Consider the following 13391-nt stretch of genomic DNA (forward strand, 5'->3'; position numbering starts at 1 on the left):
GTTTGGAAAACTTACTTGAGCAGGAACACTGGGATTTGGGATAAAGTATTGAAAGGCATAAGGACCTTCTTTGTTTTTTGGAGTTTAACCAAGTGCAATCCAGCCCTCTTTTGTGTCTGAGCAATATGTGAGGTGTGTGGGCAATATCTTACTCATATCCACTGAGTAATGAAAAATGCAGAGAAGTCAGTGCTCATATGCATTGCTCTCTTCCCCAGTGGCTGTTCAGTTGTTTGAGAGACTGTAGGCTGAATGATGTGCCCTTGCTCTGCAGGACAGGTGTGAGCAGGTCTGGTCAGGTCTATGGCTCTCAGCCCCTGTCTCCAGGTGTGGGCACCACTGAACTGGCTCACTCTGTACTCACTTATTTTCACTGTTGTTCCCACCACAGTGCTTTCTACATTTCTCTAGGAGGCATTTTGGAGCAGGCTCTGGTTTCTCAGTACCTTGCAGGGGGATCAGCAACATACTTCATGTCTAGCCTGTGATCCTGTCCAGTTCATGTTCAGTCATGATGTTCAGTGCAAATGTAGACATAAAAATATAAATATATCAAAATATTTTTATATGATAACCCATAGAGCTGCATGCAAGGCAACCTGACTGCTGAGCTCTTCATGCTTCCTGCATAGTGGTGATACCAGCCAGGCTTCTTCTCTGAAGGTTGCAGGCTATGCTGAACTTGGTCACATACTTCTGTTATGAACTCCCATTTTTTATAATTAGCTTACAAATACCTTTTAAAAAATATTCCTTTATAATGTACGTTTCTTTTCTTTTGGAAAAAGTAACTTTAATTTATCAGATTCACTAAGCTGGGCATAAATACAGTAGGATCCAGCAGCATATACTCTTTGAAAACATAGACCAGGAAAAAATGCTTGCCTTACTAACTCGTCCAAAGGGCAAGCAGAACTGTGTATTCCCATACATACCAGGAAACTATTTTATCTCTAGTCACCTCTGTGGGAAGCAGGTGTTGTTTTTCTCATTTGCACAATTTTGTGCAAAGCTCTCCCAGCAATTTCCTATTTCCTCCTGAAAATGGCAATGACTTTCTTTATCACAAGGAATTGGGTATTACAGGACTTATTATAGTAACTGTTTCCTTATTATAGGGACTGTTACCTGAAGGCTGTTATCTCTGGGCCTCACAAAGTGTTCAAATGACATACACTGTAAAATACACTTTTAGTTTACTTCATTTTAAACTCTATTTTAAATAAGCTATGGATGGGGGTTTTGTGTTTGGTTATTTTTGGCAGTTTTGTTTGGTTTGGTTTATTTTTAACCAGTCCTTGATTAAAAGATCTTATGTCTGTATGACATTACTTGGTTAAGAAAGGGAAAGCCACACATTTTTCAGATATCTTTCTATTTCTGTAATTGGTGAGAGTTCTTTACCAGCTTAGCCAAAGGTGTAGAATAATATGTGGAATAATGTGTGTCCATCCAGCAAAGGAGTGCTGGGGAAAAATTGAACTCTGAGGAGAAAATGTTACCAGACATGACCCATGTTTTAAATAGCCCTTGTTAAAATATCTAAAATAACTATGCCTAGAGGAAGGGGGTACTTTCATTCTAAATAACTATCAATAACATTTTTAGTTAGAAGCCTTTTATTGCTTGATTAATATCTAGAAGAAGTGTAAATAATAGAAGTAATTCAAGTATGTTCTCAGGCTGCTCAGGCATAGACACATCTTGGGGCAGAAATCTATTCCACTTATTTCAGGTATTTTCTTCCCTTGCAGAGATTTTTAGTGTTCCCTCATCTTTTCATCAGCCAGAGACCATAAGCATGTGGAGTGAGTGAGAAATTCTGACAGAAGGGCCAAGGAAGGAACCTTTTCCCCAATACATACACTTAGTAGAAGCTCCTCTGCTCCTCCATATGCTTTTTCAGTGAGGTCTGTTAGTGCCATGTGCCCTCTTGTGGCTTGGGGAAAGGTGTTTCTATTCCTCAGGAGGAATGATGCATGTCTTAAAGATGCAGAATGATAAACTGTCCCTTGAGGTGAGCCTTGCTACTGTGTACAATGGAAGAAAAGCTGAGAAGGGTCTAGGCAGCACAATGTCAAACAAAATTACAACAAAAAAGAAATAATGTATTTTCAAAAAGTATGTCAGTGATTTTATATCTCTGCACCAAGAATTACAATTTAAGACAGCCATTTATTATACATGCTTGGATTTAAAAAGGGGCAGTTCTGCATACTAGAAGAAGCATTACTGAAATAAAACCCAATGGCAAGATCATCTTCTGTTCTGTCTTTATTATTAATTTGAACTGCATAAAAATATAGGTATTTGCAGAATACTAGATTAGTGCAAAGCCATAGGAAATGGCATAATTCAAAAATGCAAGCTGGAGGAAAAAATTAAATGAGCCTCTTCACATTTTTTGCAATTTTTTTTTTTTTCTATGAACAAATCATACTTAATGCACAGATGGAGGTATCATAAAAAGTTTTACATGAATGAAAAGATAGTATCATAAACCATGAAGCTGGAAGCCTGAAATGAGCAGTGTGTCATAGGCTGGACTTGATGATCTCAAAGGTCTTTTCCAGCCTAGTTAACTCTCTGATTCCCATCATAGTCTAGATACCACTGAAGTCACACACAGGGAAAAAGAATTTAAAGTAATGACTAATTGTTTCTCCTGTGTGTAAAAAGGGGGCATTTCTACACTAAGGTAAATAAAGTAATTTTCACATAGTAAATATCTGTCAAACTTTCCCCTTAATATCTCTGGAGCCAACTTTTCAGCCATTCCCATTTATATGAAAAAACCATATACACTCCCCAGACTAAACAACTCTGTAACACTTCAGAAGGAATTCTGAAATATGTATGTGTATTTATATAAATCCATAGACTATGTATTTGAGAAGAAAGGGGACTATTGTCTGGATACAAAACACAAAGCTGGGGTAAGATTTCACTGGTTTATAGCTTGGTTTTTGGTATTTGGATCACATGAGCATTTGGTCAGACTACATCTCTGAATGTGTGTCTTTTTCTTGAATATTCACAGTTGCTTCTGATCCACTCATTCTGGTCAAAACATGTGGCAGGTTTTGTCTTTTCCTCCTCAAGCAGAAATAAATTATACTTCCAACTCCAGCTGTAGAAAGGGCTAGAAGAACCAACAGCCATATGATGCCAGCAGAAAGTACTTTCTCCGTTTTCTCTTCTGTAAGGATATACAATGGAATTACCTTTGAGGTTAAAAGATTCCAGAATCTAGTAATAAATGAGACTTCTATGACAAGAAAGCTGGATGTAGCTTTTCAGTTCAACATGTGCTTTGGATTGTTGTGGGGTTTTTTTATGAACACAAAAAAACCCCAAAACAAAACAAAACAAAAAAAAACCAAAGCAAAACAAAAACCTGATCAAAGCCCAATATTAAAATTAAAAATGTAAAAGTACATCAGTATTTACTTCAGGATAACCTCTATGTCCTATATTGAGATCGAGAATAAAAATTTATGGACTTTTTTTTTTTAAACACTCTCAGAACAAATACTGAGAACTATGGAATTATATTCCTGTTTTATTTTAGCACGCTCTTAATGTTCTACTAAAAATGAAGTATACTTACCTGTATTTTCTGTTAACATCTCTTTGTTTTCAGGAGCTTTGAAAGAAAAAAAAAAAGTTTATTTGAATGCTTAAAAAAAAAAGTATTTCAAAGTTCCTAAGTACCAGTGTTTTTTGACAATTCTGCCTGAATTAATGTGAAATTTAAAATAATGTGAATTAAAATAATCACTCTCCCAGAGAGATGGAGCTAAACCTGTGTAAAACTCTAGTAGGATGATTGGCTATTTCATCCTAAGAACATCTGAGTTCCTCAGTCATGATGCCCAAAGCAATATGTAGAGACAGATTTCTGCTATTTCAAAATGTGTTTTCAAATACATTTATTTCTAAGAAACTCCCCACAGGATCCTTAGTCATTTTAAGGTGTTTCCTGGCAGGAGGTCTTGAATGTTAGCAGTGCACTGTGAGAATTTTACTTGAGCTAAAAGGACTTTTTTATTGTGGGCCTTCTGTCATAGATAACCATTCCATGTGGATTTGGCTCCTATGGTAATTGCTCTTCCTGAACTTAGCAGGTAATACAGAGGTGAACAGAAATATGAAGTTTAGCCAAACAAAATGTCCATGTTCTGGACTACTTTAATCTAATCTCAGTTTGTAATTAAGCTTGTGCATTTTCTTACAGATGATAATTTTTCTATCAGGGTAATAGCTGTGTTTTATTAAATATGATTCTATCATACTGTAGATAAAGAGTGCCACAAGAATTTTTGTCATGGTATTCCTGTAATCCACCAGATCAGTGGTCGGTAAGGAAAGGAATCACCTCTTCCAGCATTTCTACAAGACAGCTTGCATTGCACTCATCAGAACAAGATTTTTTTTTGAGAGTGCATTCACCTGAAATTAGACAAAGTGTTGCTTTTGAGTTTAGCTTTCACCTAAACTCAGAGGTCTGAAATATTTCTGCTGGATACACAAGGCTGATGGTAATTCTGGAGGACATGCCTTCTGAGAAGGCAGTCAGAAGCCACATGGGGCTTGTCAGTATTTAGGCAGCCACATCCTTCCATTAGAGTCCATTGGTTTTGCACACAGACTTAGGAGTATTTTACATTTCTGTGTTGTACAATGCAAATACATTATTAGAAATTATTAACCTTGACATATTAGAAATACCACTTACTTTTAACTTTTTTACAGATATATCCTTTTTTGAAAAAACAGAAGTTGGCATTCCAGAAGCCAGACAATGCACATAGCTCTCCACAGTCTTTAAGCCTTTGCTCTGATGGTTCTCCCACTTGCCAGTTGACAAAATCCATTGAAGATTTATCTGTCCATACCCACTGTTCTAATATTAAAAAATAACATATATATATATAAAATACATGGGTTTAGACAGATAGAATTACTTGTAATGGAGAAAACAAAAATTTATAGCATGAATAGCTAGTTAAATGTTTCAATTATAATTTTAAGCACATTTAAGCATACTTTGAAATAAACTTTTGTATATTTCATATATATGTATGTACTTTTAAGTGTACAAAGTTGATTTTTTTAACATAATGTGTAATTTCATTTGATAGGATAACATATGGTGAAAGATATTACCTCTGTCACCTTTCTTTAGCCCTACCCAAAAGTTCAATGATTTTCCATGGAGTATCTTAATGATTTCTGACAGAAAGTTTGTTTCACTATAGTCTCCTACTGATACCAAATCAGCACCTGAAAAAATAGTAAGAAACACATAACAGTTCTCATTTTCTTAGAGCTCAAGTCAGTAAACAAAAATTATTCAAAAGGATATAAAATTCTCCAACTCTTATATATTATTCACTAGTCTTATTGTAGGTATTATATCACTGTATGGTATGTTTTTAAGCATGACTGTGTTAAATGGATGCAAATCTACACAAAGATATGGATTTTCTGAAATTTTCTGAGTCTTTTAAGTCTTTGCTATTTTAGAGAAGAACAATTACTCTCCTGCAATACTTTCTGACAGGCCTGAACATGTCCCAGATTGTGGTGCTAGTAATCTGAATCAAGTACATGTGATGTAGTCATCACCATGCCTGTTGCCATTGCAGCTCTATCCTTCATTAGAGGCTGGGCAGCAGTTTTGGCAGTGCCTGATGATAACAGGTTAGGCAGGATGTGTCAGCAGATGGAGTTTGCAGTCCAGAAGATGTCCAGAAGTTGATTTATTAATTGCCATATACCCTGGCATTGCAAATACACAAAGCTGTGTTGGGAACACAAGGAAATGACCACCTTCCTGGCCTGGCCAGTGGGTAACTGACAGGCAAAAGTGTAGGAATTTAGAACATGGGGCAGTGTCCAATTGTAACCTTTCATCCTGGTTATTAGTGTTAATGTTCACTTTTTGTAATAATTATGTGATTTATCTTTCTTCAAAATCACTTCAGGAATTCTGTTGTCTTACAGCTGTAGAGCAAAATGCCTTTACAAAGCTATTTTTCTGTTTACTCATTTATAGGTCAATGTTTTCAGATCTCTGAGGAAGTACCTTTAGAAATGTTATTCTTACAATGAAATACCTGTTGCATTGCACCAGTTCTCAGAAATGTGCAGCAAAGTGTCTTTTCCCTTCCCTAATGAAGGTACTGCACTTCTTCCCATAGGGCAGCATGGAAAGAAGAGTTCCAGAGCAGGAACTGCATGGCTGGGTGTGTTTTGCTGTTTATGAAGGATAGACAGCTCCTCCATCTCATTTGTTGTCCAGCCACTGAGATCCACTGAATGAACTGTGCCCTGGAACTAACAAACACAACTATTCTATGACTTTGTGTGCCTCAGATTGCACTGCATGTGGAGTCCCTTTTGCTTGGGGAAGAAAAAGCAAGAGTAAGCAAATCCTGCAGCCTGTGCCTCAATGAATCTGTAAAAGTTGATTTCCCTACCTAAGTATTTTTTGCTGTAAAACTAGTAGTAATTAATATTTTTGAGGTACTTGTATTTCACCTGGTATTTGAGATATGAGATGCTGCAGTTTCTGACAAAGGTTACGTTTATTGTGCAAAAGCATGCTCAGGAAAGCAACCGAAAAAAGCATTAAATGTGAATTTTTAACGTAATTTGAGGTTTGATTAGCAATATTATCCATTATTTTATGTGTTTACTTACATCATCAATCTTTCTAAGACTAAACACTCACCCAGTCTGGCACATTCCTCACGAGCTTGAGACCAGCTTCTTTTCTTGGTGGCCTCAAAGTAATAGCAGTGACCGGAGAAAGGTATCCAAGATTTGTGTCCTCTTGATTCAGGGCATTTTCCAGGAAGTTGTGGGGGTTCAGTAGGGGCCATTTCTGATAAGAGATCATGTAGCTGTAGTTCAGTTATTTTATATAATTTGTTTTTCCTATTATATAAGTATGGTGAAACTAAATGACTGTCTTAGGTTTGTAGTCTAAGAGGAAATGTAGCCTGTTCTAAGAAGAGCTTGAATATGGTTCTGACTTTCTGTTTGAGACAATCTTTTCCTTCATATTTATTTATTAATGTAATTTGACAGGATCAAAACCTTATAAAACCTTACAGTAGAAACTGTTATTGTTAATGAAAGTGTTGGTCTAACTAAGCATTCATTAAACTGCACCCTGAATACATTCCATAGGGGCTGATATAATAAGAAGATTTTGAATGGGTAGACAAAAGCAGATGGAATGTAAATTATATATTCTGCCAAATTACCTTTTCTTCCTGTAAGTCTTCTACAGTCTGTTTCTTTCCCTGATTAGGAATACTCAACTCTCAAATGAGATTTCCAGAATCATAAAGTGGAAAGAGACGTTATATATGAATACTGTGGATTTTTGTCAAATTAAAACATCTTAGAATATAATTTGGCATGTAATTTTATATTTGCTAATGATTCAAGATCTTCCACAAAGTTGAAAAATTTAAGAATATAGTTACATTTTAAAATCATGTTTATACTTATTTCCATATAAATTATACAAGTTTGTGCTTGGATGGCTTTCCAAGGGTTATTTACTTCATCTTTGTCTTCACATATAACATGAAGCTGATATGTTGTTTTTAACAGATATTAGTCTTGTCTCTTCTTAGCAAGCTGTAGCAACTGAGATTTGCTGATCTGTCCAGAATATTTATTAAAGACTTCTGTACTGATAAAATTTGAAGGTTTTCCTTGCTGTATTTAAGTCTTTTACCCTTTCCAACTCATATCAGACATATGGAAAAATTAAATTCCATCCTTTAAGGCTCATTTTAAAAATATTTAGTATTGATAATACGGTTTCTCATGGTCTTTGGTTTCTTAGTCTTTTGTCCAACTCCAATATTTTATTTAAATTATTGTTACCTGGTTATATGAAAACTCTAGTTGACTGAGAAGCTTTTCACACTTTGGTTTGAAAAGTTAAAATAGTTGAAAACAATTATCCAAACTGGATACAGAATTTAATATAATGCATAATAAAAACAGATTTTATAGCAAGCAAATTACTTTTCCTAATAGAATGAATAGTTTTCAAAAGTGAATATTAAGTCCTTTGTTTATAAGGCTTTTGGTAATTATTATGATACAATTAACTTTTGGAAAGAATTAACTTCAATATTTAGAACTAGTTAGGTAATCCTGTCTTCCTATATACTGATGCATTAACAAAGTATTTTTCCAATAGCTTATTGCACTATACCTAGTCAATACATGTATGGAGTTACTCACCATCTGATTTTTTACAGACAGAAAATAATTTTTCCTTGCAAGAAGCTGTCTTCCAGGTGCCATCAGTGTCTAGGTAGACACATGCTAATGTCTGTTTGGGTTCTCCACTGGCCCACTTGTTGTAAACTAAACTCCACCTGTCAATCCATTGATATTTGCCATTGGTCTGGAAGTAAAATCTACATGGTAATTTCAAATTTGCTTATGGTGACATAACTACTATACAGAATCCTCAAAAGAACTCTCATGTAACCAGTGTAGAATCATCTGCTTGCTAGTGCCCCTTCCTCCTTAGCTTGCAAATGCTAACTGATTAAAATGCACAGTGTCTGTCATCCACAAATGTGAATGCCTCCAAAAAGCATCTAACATTAATTCAGAGTATTTTTCAAACTTTGGGAAATGGAAGGGAAAAAAAGAAAGGGGATGTGAGAGAAGGCATAAGAGTCAGAGCAGATAAGACATCATGTTGGTATGACCACCCAGACTCTGCATGGGGAATGGGAATGTGTGTGGGAGTGTTCTTAAGCAGCTCTGATCACCGTTGCTTTTGTTGTAGTTATCGTGACTGTGATTCATGATCAAGAGTGTAGCATGTCAAAACACACCTACCATCCAAATGTTCACCCTCTCCTGTCATACAACTGATGTAGACATCTCACAAACAGAAAGGATTATTTTTCCATAATATTCTAACTTCTAATGGGAGCAATTACACCAATTGCATTTTCAGATTGAAAAAAATGCAGCCATTGGTCAAAATATTCCATATGATATAGCCTCCATATTCATTTTACTATTATTTACCCCAGTTTCTGTCTACAGCTGTAGTTTGCTATTGCTACCAAAAGTAAGACCAGTCTAATAAAATATGTGAGCATAAACACACACATAAAAATCATTCCTCTTCAAGTCTCAGGTGTGTGATACCTTGTCACTGATCACTGAGGTACATAAACACATGGGCAGGAGAGCAGGATGTATATTGTGCCTAGAATTACTTTTAGCCTCAAATCAAAATTTAGGAAATTTTACAGTTTATATCTGAGATACTTTATTCCAAACGACACATTAAGCTGTTGTATACTGGTTTTATAGGAACATTTCCTTGTGCCAAAGGAAATATCTATGAGTCTTATTTGAAGATTTCCAGTGCAAGTGGCTATTACATTGATGTAACAGACTCTTTTCAGCACTACAGAAATCCCAATGGGCAACAAGGTGAGAGCATAAAGTAAAATCAGGTCCTGTGTCAGCTTGGCTGCTTGTACATAATGTATTTGTTCTTACCATGTTGCTGTTAAGACCAATCCACAGAGGCTCTCCATATTCCTTTGCAAGTAGGAGCAGCAGTGCCTGGCTATGTGGGTCTAAAATGCTGGCAAGTTCTGAGCCATTGTTATTGCAGTTTTGGTGTGCTTCCTCCCAATTCATTTTGGAATGGTTGACAGAATAGCTAATCCCATTAGAGTGGTCAAAAGCAAAGTCCAGCACTGTTGCTGGTGATTTAAAGAGTTTAGGATCTGTAGGAAAAAGGAAAAAAACCAAAAACACCTCACGAGCAGTTAAATTTGGAGTCACATATTTGACTTGAGCAATTGAGTAACATCATTATTTACAAACCTAATGTAAAATTACTAATGGAATGGAGCATCTTCTTCTTAGCTGTTTATAATTAAATATAACATCAGAGCAACAGTTCTATTTTCAACCTGTGACAATTTTGAATTAGTAAATATACAGTATTTCATGTTGCAGAGGAAAATTTACCCCATTGTCCATAAATATCACACATGCCCTTCCTTTTTTCAAGATACTCTTTGCAGCTTAATTATCAGGTTTACATGAGTAAGTGTTAAACTGACAAGTTTTGATACCCTATAGATCATTATTAATACATGATATTAAAATGTTTGTAGGCTTCATCTATTCAGTCACACTTTTAAAAATAAAATAATTTTCTTTTCCCATTCTGCTATGTTTTTCAAAAACATTGCTAAGAAACATTGGGAGGCAGGATGGGTCCTTAGGTTTTACTGATCCTTTACCTAAAAACCAAAACAAAATAATACATAACCAATACCAAACTGAAATAAAGTACATTAAACAAGAAAATTTGTTTTAATCCTTGTTTTACCATTTTCAAGATTAACAATACAGAACTCACCACTATCCTTCTGGCATATATACCCTCTGTGACTGTAACACCCTTCATTATTCCATTTTCCTGTGTCATCAGCAGGACCTCTCTTCAGAGAAACACAATCAAACTGGAAGTAAGGGAAAGAATGTACATGTATATTAGAAGTTATAAAAGTGAGTACTATAACTGAGTAGATTCAGGTTTGGTTTTATTTTTAGCTCTGATGTTGTAGAGTGTATTACCACTCTAGAAATACCTTCATTCATCCTTCTCTGTTCCTTCTGACCTCCCTTGTGGTGGCCAGCTCCCCTGTTGTACATTATTCAGCTCAGCCTGTTTGTTCATTTAGTTATCTTCCAGGAGAAATACCTGAAAAACGCTATTATTTCTTCCACATTATCTATCCCAACTTATGAGTGACTATCAGTAAGGTTTTGAATAAGAATGAAATGGAGATCCTGCTTTGTATTTCACTTGCAAAGACAGCTATAAATAGTGGTGATTCTTGACAAAATCACCTAGATTACAGTCCTTGGCAGAGCTCTCATCAGTTCTAGTTTTTAGAATTTCTCTTTCAGCTATATGAGACCAGCTTAATTTTGAAATGTCCAATTTATTACAAGCTGCAATCTCCTCTGCTAAGCTGGCATGGGGTAATTGTTGGGCCTTTGGGCTTTTGAAAAGGATCCTCTGAAGGAGAGAGGAGAGTCTTAAAGGTTAAGGAAAATTTAGGATGTACCTTTACATGTTTGTTTTTTTTTCCTGCTTGGCATTTCCTAGCATTATTAGAGCTGCAGTGGAGCTATGGATGTGCAGTGTCATTTAATATCTTCTAACATTTTTTGACCAATGGCTACATGGGCAAGAACAACGTGAATTGGCTCAGGTCTAGATTAAGCTGGTGTCCAGATCCCTGGCTTCTCCAAAAGGTATGGATACCAAATGATGTGAGAATGGACAGTGAGTGGATTGGCATACTGTGAAGGGCAAGTTTGGAAAGCAAGATATAGAAATAAATAGAAGATAGGCAATGTGGGTGTGCAAATCAGTCTGTATGGCATGATTATGTCGATTGCTATTTTATTTACAGCATCATGAAATGTTAATTTCAGTGGTAGCAGTGGGAGAGGGTTTGATGGGCTTAGAAAGTAGTTGACATCTATTGGCCCTTCGTAATTCAATTACAGTTTTAAAAAGGATGAAGTTGAAATGCTGAACACTTTCCTCTTGTATCCTCTTCTCCTTCCTTAATAGACAAGAAAATAATTGTGTTTTAACTTCTAAAGTTATAATGTTGCATTATATTCTCTGAAAAATTAACAAGTTACTATGAAAAATAAAGCTTATTAAGTATATCCAATCTCTATTAATCTGTCCATTGCTGCAATTTGCCAAATACTTTGACAAAATTACAGCAATGCAATTTTATGCCTTGAAGATAGTTAGAATAGTGAGACATTGAAAGGTTTTATGTCTAGTGCCTGTGTAAAGATAGATGACCAACCAATGGAGAAGGCTGGGGCAGTGTCTGTAGTGAAGTGAACTGCTTACTGGAAGTGGTTTTGCTCCTCAATTTAAACTTGATGGTCAAGACTGAGCAATTATTTACCTGTAGCCGATTTCGGCCATCTTCTGGATGCAGACTGTCATACAAATAGGTTCTACAAGTTTTGGGGAATCTTTAGCCAGTTTGTATATGACACAGCACTTCCATCAGACCAAACAAAGTTGAGTTCACTGAGCATATCATTCAAGCCAATCCAAAGATCATTTGAAGCATCCTTCAAATGGTAAGTGAGAAAAGCTAGGGAAAAAAAGCCAGAGAAAATTAGGTGTGTCATGTTGATCAGTCAAACATCAACTCGTAAACAAATACTTAACTATTTATTTGTTAAAGTGTTTGTAAAAGCATTTTAATTGTATTGATCAGAAATTTACCTGAGTCCATTATTTCAAAGTTATGCCAAGCCCTTGCCCATGAAAAGTCTCAAATTATGTGGGGAACAATGAAGCAAGATTGGAAAGAGGAAAGAAACAAAAAACCCTGTCTGACCAACATGATATCTAAAGAGTTCACTTATTTCATCTGTCAGGAGGAGTCACTTGACTGATAGAAATATGTGGCTATGCACAGCTGCAAAGAGAAACCAGAAACACAGGTGAAAACATTCCTTTCTCTGACATTCTACTAAACTAAGTTGCAGAATTTAGAGAGAGGAATAGAAACATATCCCATTGTATTTATGGCAAAAAAAACAGACCCTGCATTCTGGTTTTTTTTTCTCTGTGCCTAAAGCTACAAATTGGATTTTTAATTTTATCCTAATTCATACCTATAATAATGTAAGACACTTTCATGAAACATGAGGAAGCAATCCTTAGCATCATTAGCATGCCCCAAACAGATTGTTCAGTTCTAAAAATATTTCATGCCATGGCCATAAAACCATGCTGAGTATACAAATTATAAAAAACATATATTTCCATACTGACACTTGCCTTCTTTGCAGGAAATGTCCACTACATACAGAGTAATGTATTACCTATTACCTAAGGGGCTGATGTACTATACCTTGAACTTGTTCATTAGGTATGCTTGCCAAGTTTCCTCCAAGGCTCATGCAAACTCTATTTCCAGTACTCCAGTAATCATAGCCAGAGCCAAAAATTGTAACACTAGCATAAAATAAGTATAGGACTGTTAGAATGACAGCACAAAGAATTTAGGTATGAATTACACTAGTTTAAGTAAAAATCAGTCTAACTCAGATCCCCCAAATATTTTTTCAAAGTTAATTTGGATCTGGAGCCTAGCCAAAATAATTTTCAAGTTTTAAATTTGCTCTCTGTCTTTCCTGTAAGGGACGGAGTGAGAAAGCCACAACAAAGCTCAAATAGCTATTTACAAATCATTGTAGGAGTCTGATGAGGAATCTAATGTTTTAACTAACTTGGAGATTTCAAGAAGCCA

The 13391-nt window shown here is 35.6% G+C and overlaps 1 pseudogene across 1 annotated transcript in view; it reads right to left on the reverse strand.

The window, feature by feature from the left end:
- Nucleotides 1–944: 944 nt before the first annotated feature.
- LOC306800008 (macrophage mannose receptor 1-like) overlaps nt 945–13391 on the reverse strand; it is a 33656-nt pseudogene continuing 21209 nt past the window's right edge. The window contains exons 21-30 of the transcript XR_013777917.1: nt 12993–13096; nt 12030–12224; nt 10445–10547; nt 9568–9800; nt 8278–8443; nt 6740–6892; nt 5170–5286; nt 4739–4906; nt 3611–3646; nt 945–3199 (exon numbers count right to left, since the gene is read on the reverse strand). The product of XR_013777917.1 is annotated as a macrophage mannose receptor 1-like (transcript). The remainder of the gene's footprint in view (nt 3200–3610; nt 3647–4738; nt 4907–5169; nt 5287–6739; nt 6893–8277; nt 8444–9567; nt 9801–10444; nt 10548–12029; nt 12225–12992; nt 13097–13391) is intronic.

Source organism: Erithacus rubecula (genome assembly GCF_903797595.1).
Source record: "Erithacus rubecula genome assembly, chromosome: 3".
NCBI classification, from domain to species: Eukaryota; Metazoa; Chordata; class Aves; order Passeriformes; family Muscicapidae; genus Erithacus; species Erithacus rubecula.